General features: G+C 45.8%; 1 long non-coding RNA gene and 1 pseudogene across 1 annotated transcript; one reads left to right on the top strand and one right to left on the bottom strand.

Annotated features, from left to right (window-relative positions):
- The first annotated feature begins 575 nt into the window (after window positions 1–575).
- Window positions 576–2,558, top strand: LOC111258124. The gene is made up of 3 exons (XR_002678689.1): window positions 576–747; window positions 1,208–1,389; window positions 1,863–2,558. It is a non-coding gene; the product is annotated as an uncharacterized LOC111258124 (long non-coding RNA).
- Window positions 2,559–16,211: 13,653 nt separating this feature from the next.
- Window positions 16,212–17,245, bottom strand: LOC101766193 (annotated as a pseudogene).
- Window positions 17,246–18,919: the final 1,674 nt, after the last annotated feature.

Below are 18,919 nucleotides of genomic sequence, written 5' to 3'. Positions count from 1 at the left end.
TATTTAATGGAGTAGGCTAATTTATGTTGGAATGTGGCATTCCACAACTTTCCAAAGTTTAGATATAAGCCTATCTTAAATTCATGGGGTGGGAGATGGAAATTGATTCTATAGATTATGGTTATTAGATGGAATTCAATTCTTATAGCACGCTCTTAGACTCGCTTCTCTATAGTAGAAGTGCAGCATACAAGTATCTCTCCCATATCACCAACTATAATATACAACTATATTCCACATACAATTATATTAGCTTAATTAATTTGTGTCTAAATTATGATTATTAGGATGGAATTCAATTCCAATGATCCAAACGGGGCCTTAAGGAATTACTGGCATCAACCCGTGCATTCACGAGGGATGGCTATATATCTATTTTTAATATTCCTTTCATCCACTCCATTAATACGGGTCACATGTTGATCTGGTACTAATATTAGCACCAGTACCGAATCTAAATTTGGAGCCTCACAGAGGCCTAGTACCGGAATGAAACACGTCAGACGAACCATCCCAAGCAAGCTGTCCTTGAAAAATCGGCACACACGGGAAGCCAATGCTCTATGGTTCAAACGCACGACGTGCTGCCTCCCACGGTGCGAGGGCCGGCCTAGTCATGCCAGTGTGCGTACACAACACCCAGAACACGGTGATGAACTCACCGCCGCGCGCCAGCGCCTCCTTATGGGCCTTCACGTGGAGGTCGCCGGCCGATGGCGCCACATACACCATGACCTCCATTCAAAGGTCAGTCAGCAGCTCCCACGCGCGCTCACGCGCCTCATTGTTCTCCTCTGCCTTCTCAATCAGTGCTGTCCCTATCACGTGAACACATAGCAGTTGGACAATTGTGAGCTCCGTGTTTAGTTTCTCTTTTAAATTGTGTTTGATTCAGTAGTTTGCTGTTTTCGGTCTCTGATGGCATATTTGATCTAAACAAAGATGAAAGACCACTATTTTACTAATCTATTATTTTGCCTTACATAAATTTGTTCCTATCAACCAAATTGCTGCTACATAAGTTTGTTTTATTTAATCATGACATATACTTGATAGTAAAATCATAGTGATGAAAAAAGAAGTGTGTTATCTCTTATTTCTTTGTCCCCTTGATGTTAGCATTGAGTTTCTTTTCAGCATCCCTAAATTAGAGCTCTTAGTGGATTGGAGTTCGTGGTGTACTGATCTATCTAATGCGCTCCCACAGGGAAGGCAGGTTATGGCGGGTGATGGAAGGAACGAACCAGATTCGTTACTGAACACGAGGGATGGGCCAAGAAGCCATGCTGAGATGGGGCCTTCGGACGGAAGCGCACGTGGCGGGGCTTTCTCCTGCATCGCCAGTACCGCTCACGAAACGTCTTGCTTTGTCGACATGGATGCCAACAGGTACAGCCACGAGCATCTCCGCTCGCTTAGTGTGCAATACATTATGCTTAGTGTGCAATATATACAACTGACTATGCTATGTCTCATTAATAATGCAATTTGTCATTTCTTCAAAAGAATTACAATCTGTTAATGCTTGTTCCTTCTTTCGGCCCCCCAAATTGTGGTGACCTAGCGTGGTCTGATGGAGATGCTAATAAATTTGATTTGTGGGTAAATAATATATGGAAGAAAATAAAATGAAATTTGTGTAATCAGTCTCTTTTTTGTACCTACCATGTGGAGCCTTGTTATGCATGACAGCAGGAGGCAGCTTGCTGTCACATAGTAACTTTCCATTTGTTCTTGTACTGCCATAACTCTCCTTTGCTGTCCTGCTTTGCCTGTTCTATTCTTTCCCAACGATGAATTGCGTGAGCTGCTAGTAATTTTAATTAATGTGGAAACCACTAATATTTTTTACATTCTTGCAGGATGCTAAACCAGATTCATGGGAGGAGAAATATTTCAAACCACATCCAACACCCGATTGCATCAATGTGTGGTACTAAGATACCGTACCATGACTGCTCCATCTTTTCTTGGTCGGCGACGCTGCCAAGGTCGAGGCGCAGTAGAACACGGTGGCGATGTTGGTGTACCTCTCCTGACGACCGACCCTGAGCCTGTGGTAGCCACCTGCTGCTGTTCTCCACTCTCGAAGTGTCGCGCTGCTCGGTGAGCCTCGTGGAGGAGGCGGTGATCGTGGCCAGCTTGGAGCCAAAGGGTCTAGCGTGTGCGGGCGGCCACTTCAGAAGCAGCAGGAGGTTTGGCAGCTCTATGCCAACAGTCACGGTGAGCAAGGTATGGTTAACAAGGTTTGCGGCAAGAAGATATACATTGCACATCGCTTGCTGCAGGTATCGCTTTTACTTGTCATCTTGTTTTTTTGTGTTGCTTTTGGACTAGTGTTCAGATTAATACTCTAATAAAAAATAAAGTTTGGAGCTAGGGGTTATTTTTAAAAATATCTTAAAAAGTTTAAAAATAAAAAAATCAAACGTATTACACGTTACAGTGAGGGGCGTGGAGTATCACCGGTCACTTGTATTTGTGAAGGGGTGTTTGGCAGCACTCCTGTGATGACCGACCCCTAATCTCCCAAGTTAATCTTAATCCTAGCCCTTGATCGTAGTCATCTGTCTTGCTTTACCGCGCCTGAGTGCTCAGCCTTCAGCCCGATCCCGACCCCTGAGACCCGACCCCTCCCCGCTTCGCTCCGATCCCGACCCCGGCGAGCTCAGCCCACCGTCGGATCCTTCTAAGCCTTCCTCAAACGTCCGTTCTATCCGCCCGGTGGACCGCGAGATCTTTTCCCCCAGATCCTCCGCGACAGGCGCACTCGAGTTGCATGCCCGCTTCAGAGTCTCCCTGCCGCGTGGCTCGTCTTCTCCGACGCCGCCGCTCAATTTTGTCTCTGTCTAGCGACCGAGTGGATTCTCGCGCCCCCTTCCCCAATGGCAGCGGAAGCCCCTCTGCAACCTTTCTGCAGAGCCTCGCCTCCCGCGCCCATCATCACGCCGCCAGATCCCGGCCCCAGAGCCCGATATCGCCCGTCTTTTCCGTCACTTCGACCACAGTCGCGCCGCCTGGTCTCCGCTACACGACGATTCTTCCATCGCCAACCCCGACCACGGCAGCGACAGCTCCTTTTCCCCGCCCTGTCAGAAGCCGCCCGACAATCTGTTGCTCCGCGCTCGCCCGCGCGCCCGCGGCTGCCTGTCTTCTCACCTGTGCGCCCTCGATTCTAGCGCCGTTAAACCGGTCGCTTCTATCAAATCTTCCGCACAGCGACGCCCGCCTTCCGCCAAATCTCAACCACCGGTATAACCGCTCCTGCGCCGCCTTGACGGCAGAGCCCAATGACCGCTGGCGTCACCCCCGGAGTCCTGCACCACCGCCCTCTTCGCTCAATTGCCGCCCCGGCAGAGCACTCCATTGCTTCTCCCCGGCCTTCGCGCCGCTCCCCTTCTCTCTCTCCCGCGCCGCTTCCTTTCTCCATTCCAGCTGCTATAAAAGGAATGCACCAGCCGCCGGAGTTCCCTCCGCCATTGTTGCCTTCAGCCTTTCTCTCGCTCCCTGCTCAAGCTCCTAGCGCCACACACCCAGTTCTGGAGGAGCTCTTCTCTCAGCTTCTCCCTCAGTTTTCTCCAAGTCACCCAGCCGCTTGCTCCTCCGTGCTGCGTAAAAGCTCTCTTGTGATCTGCAAGAAGCACCGCCGCCGCCGTAGCATTTCCAGTCTTAGCCGTTGTTCAAAGCTTTAGTCCCTTCGCCCAAGTCTGCCTCTTTCTGACCCCAAGCTTTCCTTTCAGGAAGAAGGTGAGTTGCCGACCCCAGTCCGCTTCGCCCGACCCCTCCTATCCGCCCGACCCCGGTTCCGTCTCGCCCGACCCTATCTGTTCCGCCGACCCTTATCCGCCTCGCCCGAGGGTTTGGCTGTGATCTTTTTCTTCAATCCGAGGGTGTAGGTGTAAAATCTAGGAACCCTTCAGCGCTTGCGTTTGAGGATTCCTAGTATACCACATCCTCTAGTTCAAGGATCAGATCCTAAGTTCCTTTCCGACCCTTGCCTCTTGATCATCACCAGCTCTCTTGAACCTCCCTACCCTCCTGCTCCTCATCGCGAGTTTCTGGGCTTAGGCGAGCCAGTGTTGCTGTTGAAATAACCGTCTATGCTAACTTTTGCATTGCATTCGTGTAGAGCTGCACCTCGCCGACGGCTTCTACGAGCTACACCCAGCGCCAGAAGACGAAGCTGTAGCTGAGCTCCTGCCCGCTGAAGCCGAAGTCGCCCCCGAAGTCGAGCAGTTTCCTTCCTCCTTGCTCGAAGGCAAGCCCCGGTTGCATAAAAACCCTGCGTGTTTTACCAAACTTGCGCATGCCTTCTGTAACATGCTTGTGCATTTACGTATAGGAGTTGTTTGAAGCCCTAGATGCATGAGTTAGTTATCCCCATGATCTGAGCACTAGCTGTTGGACCGAGTAGCTGCCTTGCTTAACTAGAAGACGGTAAAAGCCGAGTGATTTCCTGTCACTCGCGAGTTGTAGGAGTTGCATGTCTACCCTTTCTGTTATAACCATAAGGATGATGGACGGGGCAGGGTGTTGGTAACTCTTTGGTGGACGGATGGTTGCCCCGTCTGTCTATGAAAACTTGCTAAGGCCCGACAGTGGTGGTGTTCGTGATCAAGTGTTTGAAAGTACTAGCTTCATACTTAGTATGGCATGAGGAAGCCTAGTACCTGATTGAACCTAGACGTGAGCGGTCACCCCATTGTTCTTGGAACGGAGTTTCCCCTGCTGGATGTCGCACGTGGTGGCAAGCGTGGTCACAGAATGGCAGAGGTCGGGTCTGTGGAACCTTGCACCAAAGGAAATGGGCCCGACACAGGTTAGGGGATTGATGGGGAAGGCCGACACAGGAAGCGACCTCCGGGTGCGCGGATGTCGTGAGGTTAGGTTCACCATGCATGGTTAAAAGAACTCGAATCGATTCATCTGCCTCTCACAGTTTGAGATTGCTTGATCGCTATGTCACCCTGAGTAAATGAGGAATCTGATGATGACATGTTTGTTGCTATGCTTACACATCTTGTTTGGCTCTGTGATTGCTTCAAATAGGTTGCAAACCTAGACTGGTAAATGAACCTAGAACCGGAGCTAAAACTTGAAAATAGGGTTTTACTTAGTGCTTTTGGCAAACAAACCCCTCAGCCAAAAAGCCCTGCATGTCTAGAAGGAGGAGTAGTTTTACTCCTATCGGTTAAGTCTTGTTGAGCTTAGTAGCTCAGCCTTGTTGTGGCTCCTGTTTTTCAGGTGAAGTTGCTACTCCCGACTCTTCTCTGGCTGGCGCTTGGCCGCCCCAGCTCCCGCCGGGCTGGACGGTTGAGTGGGATCCCTCCTCGAATGGCGAGGAGAGGAATCAGTGATGTTCCGGCTGGCCTCACCTGGACATCCGACCCGACGATTGCTTCCGCTAGTGTTTACCTCTGTTGTTTCTTTGAACCCTGTAAAACTTCGATGTTGGTTTTTATGGCCGAACTAAATGGGTAAATTTGCCTAACTCAGTGGACTCGTTGTATTCTTTGGAACCACTCACCTTCGTGTGAGGTTGCTAACTCGATCCTGTTCAAGTGGTTAATCGGAGGAAATCCGACGGCACTTCGTGTTAACTTGGTTTAGGCAGGAGTGTCGCATGTTAGGCGGCTTAACCCTGTTTAATCAAGCTAATCCGAAGTGGATCCGCCACAACTCCACTCTAGAAAAAATAGATCCACTTCACCAACTCCACAAAATTGCCTACCAAATATGCCCAGCTCCACAAACTCCAGCTCCAGAAAAAACGTGGAGCTAGGGGTCAGATCCACGTTTTTCCTAAGTACCTCAGGGGTGCTTCATAAACATCAGTTTCAGACTTCCTCGTGGAGTTAGGGGTTATTTACCCACCTTTGCCACTCGTTACACAACGTACCGGTTTGTTTCTAATTTTTGTACTCCGCCCACACCTGCCATCGTCGTGCTGCCCGCACCGCCCTCGCCTGTCGGGCCTCGCCGCCCCCTGCCCGGCGGACCGCCCCTGCTCGCCGGAACGCGCCACCCCCACCCGGCCCCTGCCCAGCGTACCGCCCCTCCCTCAGCTCGTCATCCCACTCATCGGCATTTGGGCCACCACCCAGCTCGTCATCCCACTCATCAGCATTTGGGCCACCACCCAGCTGCTCCTCCCGACCGTCTACCGCTTCGAGGTCACCTCCCCGCGCCTCGCCTGCATCTCCATCCTCCTCCTCACCCTCTTCTGGTATGAGATCTTCCTCCCGCGCCTCTCCCTCTGGCGCGCTCACTGCTCCGCGCGCCTCCACGAGGAGCGCCGCGCGCCTCCACGAGGAGCGCCGCGCCCACGCCCTCGAGCTCCACAAGATCCGCAAGACCGCCAACCGCCGCTGCCGCAACTGCGGCAAGTTCATGTGTTCCTACTACGGCCATTCATGTCTCCAAGTGCCCCGTGCTCGATCTTAATTCAGCTGGGATGGCGCCCACCGGATGGCCATGCGCTCAGCATGTGGATACTGGCTAGACATGCGCTGCTCCTCTGGCAATAACAACTTTTTCTTGGCATTCTCATGGCGCTTGCTGTCGTCCTTTTGCTCGACAACAGCCAGCTGGTTCTTGAGGAAGATATTCAGATTTACATCGTCAGGGGATGATGAGGGCTTGGGCCCAGATGGTAAAAGGTTGTCAAAGAGAGGGGAGAACGGAGGAAAAGCAGAGGAGAGCAGGGTCGAGAAGGCGAGGAGGAAGGTAGAGGAGAAGAGACTGGCAAGACTGGAGAGGGAAATGCTGGAGGAGGAGGAACAGAAGCAGCGTGAGGAGAGCAGCGTCTACCCAGTTGGAAAGAGAAAGAGAAGAGACAGACATGTGGGCCCGTTCACAAAGGATAAAATAGACTATTCACAATAAGTACTCATGTTTTTTAGGCCAAAGCACTATCACCAGCCAAACACGTGTAGCAGCTTCATGTTTTTCTGGAGTTGGTAGAGTAGAGCTGGGAAAGTTTGGAGCTGATAGAGTAGAGCCGATTTTTGTGAGGTGGAGTGCTACCAAACACCTTCTAAGCATTTGCTAGTTACTTTTATGGTGCTAGTGGATGGGCTCCGCTATGGCATAGTTCGCTAAGTCTTCGTTGGCCTCAAGTGGATAACATTAACTTGGTTGATTTTGAAACTAAGGTGCTTCCCTACTAAGATAGGGAACAAGACAAATGTTACATGCTACAAACAAAGCATGTCACCGTTGTAGTGAGTCAAAAGTGATGGGTATTGTTCCCGCTCGTCACTTGTAGTAAAAGTGACAGATTTTAACAAAGCCCGTCACCATTAAAGGTTACAAATCTTGGTCTGGTTTAAGTTCTATGCCATATCAGCAATTTTGCTAACTTGGCACAATCATTATGAGGAGAGAGGAGGGTGAGTTTCATCAGATGAGAGAGGAGTTTCATTCCCATAAAACCCATCTGGCTCAGTTACCAAGTACCCAATCTGATAACAGTGCAATGAAACTGTGCACTGAGACTGGCCTTAATGGAGCACTACTTTTTTTATTAATCTCGCTGCATAACTCATGTATGTAAGCATAATGCATACTATTACCTCCATCCCAAAATATAGCTACTTTTAGTATTCAAATTTTGTCCTATAATATAGCCATCTTTGAGTTTGCAAGTGGGTTATTTGGTATGACAGGTCTAAAATGCCCTCCATGCGTGCGAAACAATTATGGCATGCATATCTGCATGCAAGCCTGCCTCCAATTAAATAGGAAAGGTATAATTATTCTCTTAATTAGCGTTTGAAAACTAATGAAGAGCATTATAGACTTTTAATCTATGTCCTTACTCTGTCTGAAAAACTCTAAAACTAGTTATATTCTGGAACGGAGGGAGTATTATTTTCAAAAGAACGATTCGATGTACTCTCATTTACTCATTGCCACACTTGGAATCATTGACGATCAAAATTGGAAAATTTGAAATTAACACTTATTAATCTCCAAGTTTTGCACGTTATAAGCATTATATTTAGACATTTTCGGCATGATTTCATTGATGACATAAATTGGCACATGGAACGACACCAAAATCAGGTAAAATCGTGTATTCAAATGTACCAAGAAAAAATACATAGCTGAAAAGATTATATGGTCATTTGGATGACCAATTTTGGAGTCCAGATAAAACAGTTATGGCAATTCCACTACAAGATTATGAGTATATGGTGAGAGTACGTATTGTTATAAAACAACCGGACTCTAAAATCCTAGAAGGAAAGGAAGACTAGAAGTCCTAGTCATGATCCGGTTGCTTGTTGGCTCTTACCAAAACTCATCGACATTCAAAAAATAATGAATAGTCCCTCTTGCACCTTATCTACTTTCTACTATTCGTGTGCTTGTTGTGAGAAGCGTGAGAAGGAGAAGATCCAACCGCTGACGATGTGTTTTACAACACGTTATCAGCACGTGTTTTAGATCTATGGAACCAAACTTCGTGTTGGGTGGTTTAATCCGCTAAAACGAACCTACCAAGTAGTAGATGAAAGCTAGGTTGATCTTGCACGATCAACGCCCTGGGTCACCGGCCTGCACGTCGAGTGATTGACAACCTTGAGCTTGGACTAAAAAAATAGAAACGGGGAGGTTTGTGCTTTTTTGTATGTGTTTCAATGGCTACGGATCGATCTGAATATCGATCCGACTTGCAGGTCGGTAGTCCTGCTCCTGCACAAATCAATCTGAATATTCGTTACCCAAACACGGACACATGGTGCCTGGAGCCCTGCAGCCGTGAGCCGCCACCTGAAGCTGTGCGCTCCCCAACATCCGAGCTGAACCTGTCGCCAGAACAGTCCGTCCACAAGCGCAAATCGACACCGCTGCATAACACACCGCCGCCCGCCTGCAGTCGAGCGCCACAGGAACCCCACCCGCAAATGAGGATGAATCCGTGTGACGTGTCCCGCCCGTAGCCGAGGATGAGTTCAAGTCCCACCCGCAGCCGAGACCGGATCCAAGCATCGCCCGTAGCAGAGGCCGCGCCGAACTCGTGGCCAGCATCGAGCGCCCCGCCGTCTTCGCGCCACCGCCCATAGCGGTGACCGCTGGCCCGCTGCAGCCAGCAGCTGTGAACCCGCATCGCCGCCTGCACGCGACTTATAGCGCAGCCGTATTCGCTACGATGCAGGCCAGGAGTGCCGGCCCTGAAGGGTGCCGGAGGTGCGATGCTAGGGGCCACGGGAGGGAGGGGTCCAGCTCAGGACCCGAGGTATACAGGCATACAGCAGTAGCGCATCCGCGTACAGCGTACAGGTACAGAAAGATCCCCGGCCGGCCCTTTAGATGTGCGACAGAGTCACAGAGAATATAGAATCAACACCCGGCCGGTCCTTTAAGCCTTTACTTTAGGCCCTTCACACCGTGAGTCAGAGACCCTTTAGGCTTTAGACCTACCTTCGGGGCGTCGGGACTTTGACGCGTGCGCCGCCGGCCGAATGGAATCACCACTTGTACGCAATCCGGACTCACCGCCTGCACGCGATCTGAACTAGTCATCCGCACATGGGCTCCGCCAGAAGACGAGCGCCGCGCCGCTACCCACGGTTGCGGAGCAACGCAGCCAGCACAGCCACCACGGCATCGCCTGAAGCCGAGCCGAGCCCCACCGCCTCCCGCAGCAGCACTACTGCCCTGATGCGGCATGAAGCCGTGCCGTCGCCTCGACGTGGCCCGCAGCCGCTCCGCTCCCACCCGCTGCCGCCCACAGCCGCCTGTCGCAAGCCGCCGTCGCACGCTCCACCTGAAGCTGTCGCGCCACCTTCACGCTGTGCCTAGTACAGTGGCGGAGCCAGGATTCGAAGGCTGGGTATTCCCAAGGTGGAAAGAGGTCTACTTTAGTACGACTTAGGCTAGTTCCAGTGCAAGGTTTCATTGCACTGTTTCCAAGGATGCCACATCATCCCATGAGGTATATTCTTATGAATGAAACAGGGAGTCCCAGTGCACAGTTTCATTTCACGATTTCATAGGATACCAATGACATTTAATTGTGAGGCATGTGATTGGATATGGTTAGATGAAATGAAACTCTATAGCCCCCAATGCAAGTTTCAATAGGTTTCATAGTCTTGGAAACAGTGTATACACAGTTTCATCCTGATGAAACTCCTTCCCTCTCTCACTTCATAACTACCATGCCATGTCATCACATATGCTGATGTGTCACCGTATTTAATGTGCATGAAACCTCTATGAAACTCCCACTGGGATTAGCCTTAAAGTACGTACGGTTGATACGGATATGTAAAAATTAAAGCCATCTGAGGTTCATTTATTGCTTGCTAACAAGCTGCAGGTGAATCTATGTTTCGTGTCTTCTTTCAGCTCTCTGACATACGGAGTACTACTTTTTGAATCAATCGACTGGCGCTTCTTCATTGGGCAAAGCTACGATCTACATAAAAATTGAACACACATACATGTATGCACCATGTATAGATTAACATTATACTAAATAACCACAAATTAATCGCAATTTTGTGCAATATGATGTGCGCAAAGTTTCTCAACGGGCAACACATTTCTGGCCTCCCGCTTGCTGGTCGCTGCTACCTGCTCCTAGGGTGCTAGACTGCTAGGTGCAGTCTTGGAGCTTGCTACAGTGCTACTCATGTGACGTGCTCTGCTCTCCGAGCTCCACCTTTAGTCGGATCCTCCGGCGTGCTGCTTACGGGCTCAAGTCTCTCCTGCTTGCCCGAGCCATTTCCTTGCTGACTTGGAAAGAGAGAACACGTAGGAGGCCAGACGGACCGTGCGCTACGGCCGGCGACTTGGAGTTGACAAACTGGAGATCAGTCGAGCATGTTGGGCATCAAGTGTGGACTGATTTGGCTGAAGCCTTGTAGGCCTAACGTTTTTGCAGCTGCTTGGTTGGCTGATAGATAAGCTTGTTACTCACTAAGAAGCAAAATAATTGGTCCAGCTAGAAGTATACACAGGTATGCATGACATATACTCCGTTTGTTTGCGCAAGTGTTGGGTATTCCTAGGAATACCAAGGCATCATGCTGGCTCCACCCCTGGGCTAGTAGCCACAGACCCCGCCGCCGGTGCCGCACGCCGAGCAGAGCGATACCGGCCGTGCCGGAGAGGAGAACAGGGGTGGAGAGAGAGGCGGAGGTATGGGCCCAAAAGCCGGCCTGGCGAGCACATGAAGGCCCCACGCGGATACAAATAAAAAAAGGATGTGAACGGTTGAATTTTGCAGAAAACCTCTGGACTTATTCAATATCTGAGAATTCGTTTTCTGCGCTAGATAAAGAAAGTTAATGTTATTTACAGATTGCACCTTCTGTAAATTGGTATTTATGAAATATATTTATTGTTTTATGGTATATTGTTATAATTGCGCATAAATGCAGTAAATAATACCTTTAATCATAGAAACATGGTTTTAGGTATATGAGTTCTCTAAATTTTGAAAACCCCCTTTTGAGGCTCATTTGAACTTTTTCTAGCATGTTTAATGTATATATAATTTTGAAAGATCAACCATTAATTCCTAAAGTGGCTAGAAAATTACCTTTAATCATAGAAAATGGTTTTAGGCTTATGACCTCTCTCAATCTTGAAGAACCTTAGACAAAATACCCTGAGAGTGTCATATTTATATATTTTTCCTAGCAATTGTGTGAATGGGGTAAATATTTTTGCTAGGAAAATTCTGGGAAATAATATAAATTGTCAATTGAATAGATTAACCAACATTAATTAATTTTGCAATTGTTTCATGCATTTAAACACATGAAGTGTGCCTATAGCAATTGCATGAATAATGTAGGATGTGACATGAAGTCCATTGTTTCTTGAAGAAACTTAATATTGGTTTCAAGCCTAGCACCATGAAATTTTTAGAAGAAATGCTATATATGTCTGCAAGTTATTTAGTTGATTGAAATCAACGCATTTACTTCCCAACATGGCATTATGATTTTACCACAGCAGTAAATTCTTAAGAAGCATGCCAACTATTTGAGTTTATACATGACATGAAGTTATGAAGAATCATATTGTGTTGCCACATTGGCATTTTTGCAATTCAAGAAGAATATGCATAAACTCAATATAGAAAATATTATGCAACCAGAAGTTGTATAAAACACATAAGTGGAAGGGAAATAATGTACATTCCCAAAGTAATGTTAGGCTCAGGGGGAGATGCATTGAAATAAATAAGTTTCATACTCACCCTATAACTTATAACTAGAATTTCCTACATAAGTTGCATTATTAAGTTATATTCCTGAAGAGTTTGTTTATACTCATGAAGTTTAAGCACTTACCTTTCGCTATAAGACCGGAAGTTTAGCATTAGTTTAAGAATCTTTCCCAGAATAGAAGGGCAAATTAAACAAATTGGTGTTTCTTACCTCTGTATAGGTTTTTCTCACCTTATCTTATGCCCACTTGCTTGTAGCAACTTTTACCTGTAGTAATCACTTTAATCTCATTGAATCTATAGAAGAATTACATACTGAATATTGTAAATAATTGCTTTCAATTACCTATTTGATAAATCATTTGAAATGATTTTTCCATTAAAGTCTCAAGTAACCATTTAGGTTGCAGTTACTGTGCATTGCTACCATGTAGGTAGAATGGAAATGGAATTTCCATGAAGCACACTAACCAGTAATATATATACCTTTTAATTGAATTTAGAAGATTCAATTTAGCCATGAAAATATATATTACTCAACTATGTACTGAATACAGAAGTCCCATAACTATATTGTACACTAAATAGTACAACTATATGGATTCCATACCATATCATGGATATACTAGCAGTATAATTTAATTATGTGGAATATTTAAAATAATTCATAGATCATGCTGGAAGCATAGCACCACCTGAAGTGCAATTATGGTATGAAAAAGGGGAGAAATTTGGGATATAGAGACATGTGTATATGAAGAATGTGGATAAATTTGAAAATAAAATATTTTAATAGGCATGTCCCTAATCCTGTTAGATTATTGGTTTAGAGCCTCATCAACACGCAAGTTGGCCCGTAGCCATAGTCATTGTAATGACTAAGCATGTAGCTCTTTGTAGCTTTGTAATCCTGATATCTCTATGTCACTTAGAATGACAAAGTTAGTAGTTATTCCACACTAATGTGAGGACCTAAATATCACCACATTAATCAGAAGTCTTTACATATGGACATCACATCAAAGTTCAATTCATGTTGGCTTGTAGCTATCATGCTATTCCTATCATTGACCTAGCTTACATGCTGTGCTCATTCAAAACTTCTCTTGTTGAGAAGTAGCTCCCACTCTGACAAGATGGCTAGCAAGCTATCATAACACTCTATCAACTAGCTAGCATGCTGACAAATCAATATATTATATATGTGTGCAAAATGACTAGTAGTTATTAATTAATCTTTAGTTAAGAAGGCTAAGATAAGGGGGAGCAAACTGGTCTAGAATTGACCTGATAGGAAATTTATCCAATTAGAAATTGGTTAGCCCAATTAGAATGGGTTTGTGGAAAAAAGAAAAAGAAAATGGACATTTTAGTCTGTTGTGTGGAAAACTATTTTATATTATGGATTCGAAAGCAACTGGGGAATTCTTGAATGAAAAGGCAATTAAATTTTCCAGAAGAAATTCCATGTAGATTATATTTTGCATAAATTTTAAACTTGAAGTTTAATTATCAAAATTACTTGAAGTATATGGTATGAGTATTCGGATGAATATTTTGGGCTAAATATGTAAAGAAGCTAGACAATAGAATAGTTCTGTAGACTCAAGATGTACAGATATTTGTATGCAGAACATACTAAACTGCCAAATATATTAATGAAGTCTAGCTCACTGCATAACAAAAACCCCTAAAGTTTATAATAAAGTGCATGAAATTTTATTTCACCATTTTAGCATACAAATGGGAATCAACTTGAAGTTGAAGAAATATGGATATGAATTTCCATTACATTAAGCTCATGGGGATATCATTGGAAGTATGCTATTTATGAAGATCTAATACCAGCATTAGAGGGAGAGAAAGCCCATATGAATGCCTTGTATTGAATGAAAGAATGATCTTCATAATATTCTTGGAAGCTTGAAGCGGGAATAGAAACACGCACTAAGTCATACTCGCATGAAGTGAAGTATAATGCTATAAAAAACAAAATGTGAAGATGCCCATGAAGGGCACCACTTAATGTGGAAACACACAGTGAAACTCCCTGAAGGACTTATCCCAGTGAGAATGTGCACATAATGAATACTCACAAATGGAAAATTAGAAATTAGAATTAGGAGAAACAACCTGAAGTTATTAATCAGAAGTTAAGTTTACTTGTAGTAAACATAATGCTATGAGTGGTATATCTTGGGTATTTAATAATATATTCACCCTGGCAATGACTTGATCATTTATTTAAAATCTACAGGGACGCCTGTTGGTTTTGGATTGAATGAACTTGTTGAACAATTTATTGAAATCTCCATTGAATTCTGGAAAGAAGACTGTTATGATCAAATACCTCGAGGTATGAATGCCTGACACTATACAGCCTGCCACCTCACAAACTAAGAAATAATCATCATGAAGATGATTGCCTGACACTATAAAGCCTGCCACCTTAAAGTCATCTGGATTTGAAGTGCAAGTCTACAACTATATTCAAGTTAAGGCAACAATTGTTAGCTAGTGTAGGAATTTTTTTTGGAAACATACTAAGGACTTATTGTTGTTGCGTTATTGCAAAGTTATGATCTCATTGTTTTCTTATCTATGAGCAAATTAAGAGATTATAGAGTTAGCTATTGTACAAGATAACTTTGTAGATATATAGGCTGTATATTAAGTCGTCTAAACATTAACATGTCAAAATGCATAAAATTAATTAATATACATAATCTAAACCTATATATGTGTTATCTTAGTGTATCCTCTGTTGAAGAACCCATCAACACTACCATTTGGAGTGGATTATAGAAGGGAGGTGGATGAAGTGAGAAGAAGAGGAGAACGCACTCCTACTCATGGCGGCCAGAGGCGCTGTGGTCCAGCGCTCGAAGCGGGAATGAGGCTAGGCACGGGGAGGACGAGCGCTTGCCTGGGCGATGGCGAGGACAGCAAGATGCGCAGCACCTAGGCGACGGCGAGGATGGTGTAAGATGCGGGTGGCGCTGATGGACGAAGAGGCAGCGACTGGCTGGATGACGATGAGTACGCGGGAAATCGAATGAATGGATAGAGCGGAGGTTAAGCGGTAAATTTTTTTATCTCCATGTGTGGGTCACACGTAATAAATATCAAACCACCCACAAATGTCTTCTACTACTGTACTTGCAAAGAGAGGACTACTAGGGACGAAACACCAATATATTGTGAAGCAAAGCTAACATATTAGAAACAAACGAATAATAATGTGAGAGTAAGTAAGAACCCGTAGCAACGCACGGATATTTCTGCTAGTTTTTTCTCATTCTCTGTCAAAGAAATTATCGCTACCCGCCGGCGTCGTTCCACGCTTGTGCCACTAGGGAGGTGCCCCCCTCCCCCCGCGGGCTCCAGAGTGAACGGCGCCTATCCTTTTTGTTTCAAAATTTGTGTGTCATAATTTTTTCTGTTCTCAAATTTGATTCCATTTTTGTCTTCTGTTCTCAAATTTGATTCCATTTTTGTCTCCAAATTTTTACCCAAGTTTTTCACTAAATTGTTGTTTCTTGAATTTTTTTTGTTTCCAAATTTTGTCTCAAAATTTTGTTCCATTTTCATCCTAATTTTGTTTTCGAATTTCTTGTGTTCCCAAATTTTTTTCCCGATGAGTTTGGGGAAATAGATGAGTTTAACTGAATTTTTAGTGTTCAGTTTGTATTTGATATACCGTTCCAGTTTACCAAATTCTAGCTGACACGTCCTGCTCGATTGTCCGCTGTTCGATTGGATGGACCAGTTGCTCATCGGTTAGATTTGCACTTTCATCACTAATTTTGAGCTTCAACTAACTCATCAGTTAACGAAGAAACAATTAAATGGTTTTCGCATGTTAGTTGCGATGAGAGGTACAGCTTGAGGTAGAAGAAAAGAAATTGACCATCAGATTGTGATCCTAATATGGCTCGTATTAGACGTACTCTTTTACGAGACATCCTAATATGAGCATACAAATAAACATACCTACTACACTAATTGCACACGTATAGACAGGCGATGAAATAAGTGACCAGCCACTTAATTTTCCATACAGTGCTTTGTGGCGAGCATGTAGATACTAGATACAACACGCATACAAAATATACGTATACAAATTACACACGTACACACACGCAGACGATACAGTACACTGAATATTGAATAAGTATCAGCGATCAAGTAGCCTGTTCACAGGCGATGAAATACGTGACCAGCCACACTTATTTTTCCATGCACTGCTTTCTTGATGCTGGCGCCACGCACGTACGTTCGAAGCCTTTCATTTGCGCATCCAGAGCTTGCCGTCCTGGGGCAGGAAGTGGCACACCGCCACGGTCCCCGGCGTGACCCCGAGCTTCTTGTACGTCGGCCAGAAGATGCCGGGCGTGGCGTCCTTGTGGCACGCCGTCAGAGGGCCACCGTGAACACGGCGGCGGTGGTGGTGTGGCACCCGAAGACGGCGTAGGGGTATGGCATGCAGTGGCAGGCCACCATGTCCCTGCCAATCACCGGCAGCGGCACGACGGACTCCACCACGTACGCCTGCCTCGGAGTCGCGCCTTCCCTGCTGAGCTTGGTCATCCCCGCGCGGATGCCTCGGGTGCCGAGGCTGGAAGCGGCGAAGTCGACCATGGACTCGAAGGAGGTGGCGCAGCGCTGCGCCGCCACGCCCGGGAACCGCGGGGCCTCGCACTCGGCCAGGGTGGAGCGCACCGCGGCGGCGGCGGGGGACCCGGCCGGGATGGAGAAGAGGGAGAGGATCTCCGGGATCTTGGCGGAGGTGAAGGGGATGGCGTCGGCGCGGGCGCGCGGGAGCGACGGGGCTCCCGGGGCGGCGCGGGTGAAGTGGAGCGTCATATTGGAGCCCGGGTACAGGTCGTGCTGGAGGAAGAACGTCCGCCCTACCGAGCCCTCCTCGTACTGGTATCCTGAAGCGACAGTGCCCACTAAGAGGAGCAGGAGGAGAGCTGCGAGGGACCTAGCCATTTTTGGGAGTTTGGAAGCTCTGCCGTGCTCTGCGGTATGAAGCTAGAAGACGACGACGGCCCGGTGTTTATAGAGGGCCGGGAAGGAATCGATCGAGTGGGACGCAAACGATACCCGCACTGGAGAAAAATTAAAGGAGAGGTTTGCGAGATAGAACTTGTGCAGGAATGTAACAGTCTCACTCCTCTGCATGGAGATGGATCAGATAATGTCGTGTGTGATCTCACATCGCAACCTGAACAATGATCGGGGGGCTGGAAGGTCCACCACCGCTGGTAGTGGCATGCATTTTCGATAACTGATAGGACAGATCGAAGAAGGATGGCCTAATGTCTGAGGAGGATATTTCTGCGGCCCGGCCCTAGTAATGTGTCATGGTGGAAGGTTTAGCCGTTACCATCGTGTGTTTCATGAAATCGCCACTAAGAAAACACATCCCGCACCATGTAAGTATACGAAACTAGCAATGTGGCATATTAGCGCGGGAAGTTAGATTTTTATTTGTATTTTTTCAAATAAATGTATGTAAATATTTTTATTTAGCCACGTAGTTTTTTTTTGTCTTAATGACATTATCCAAAGTATTGTGAATGCCTTTTTGATATCATATTCTGTTAAATATTTTTCTTATCATTAATTCTAGAAAAAAGAAATACCTTATATAGAAATATATTTTTGTTTTTCTTAAAAGTAATATATATATATATATATAATAGGTATATTATTTTTAATTTTTTGTTGGCGATGTACATTTTTGTTTAAGAGTTTTAGTTAGTGATACATCATCCTTACATTTTGAAATGGAGATCTACGTAAATGGTTCAATGTTTACCGTGAGTTTGAGTTTGAACCAAAACCTTAATGAGCATTGGCACTGGTGGATGCATCCTCTTTAGTTTTAATCATATCTAAATCTCCATTCTTTTCTTTGTTATGCAATCCTCGCTTGCTAGAGCCATGAATGCATGATCTCCTTGACTTACAGACGTTGCACATTTCCTCCGAAACGAACCGTTCGCAGAATCAACAAATTCAATGTTGCGCACCCCTTCTCTCCTACTTCTACTCCCAACAAGTTGTCTCCGCTACAATGCAGTCATCAAGGACACGTCCGAGATGGTGCTTGTGGTTCCATCTCTTCGAACACTACATGCAGGTTGATATTGACGTGCGAGCATGTCAAAACATCGTCTTCGAGTTGCTTTGTTTAGATCAGATCATCACTCCTTGACCACATCATCGTTCTTCTCTCCTAATTTTTTTTAGCTCTCAGGCATCCACTGATCAAAATGTTAAACAGCAAGACATCACCATCTCGCTGCTTGCCATCATCATCGGTGGTGATCGCCATGCCTTGACGCCAGCTATGCCTTGACGCCAGCTATGATATTAGGTCATTACCTGGCGATGAAGATGGGATCACATTGCAGCATTGGCATGGTTGTATAACCGAGTTGTCATTATCATGCCCCGAAACCCCATATGCTGGTTATCATTGCACTCTCCAAGTTGGCCATCCACCCATCGCTTTTCAAATTGAAATCCTAAGAAGTTCTTAGCACTACTGGCTACTACTCTTCTCTTTTACCTTCTGATTGTGCTGTTATTCTCCGTATTCTGCTATTGAGCTATGATTCTATATGGCCAGCTCACGGTTATTTACCATGGTTGTCAACTCGTCATCACCCTCTTAGAATCTAACCCCTTTTCTCCCCTGGCCATGCTAGGGAT

This window comes from Setaria italica, chromosome VIII (assembly GCF_000263155.2).
Source record: "Setaria italica strain Yugu1 chromosome VIII, Setaria_italica_v2.0, whole genome shotgun sequence".
NCBI classification, from domain to species: Eukaryota; Viridiplantae; Streptophyta; class Magnoliopsida; order Poales; family Poaceae; genus Setaria; species Setaria italica.
This window is presented reverse-complemented; position numbering and strand designations above follow the sequence as displayed.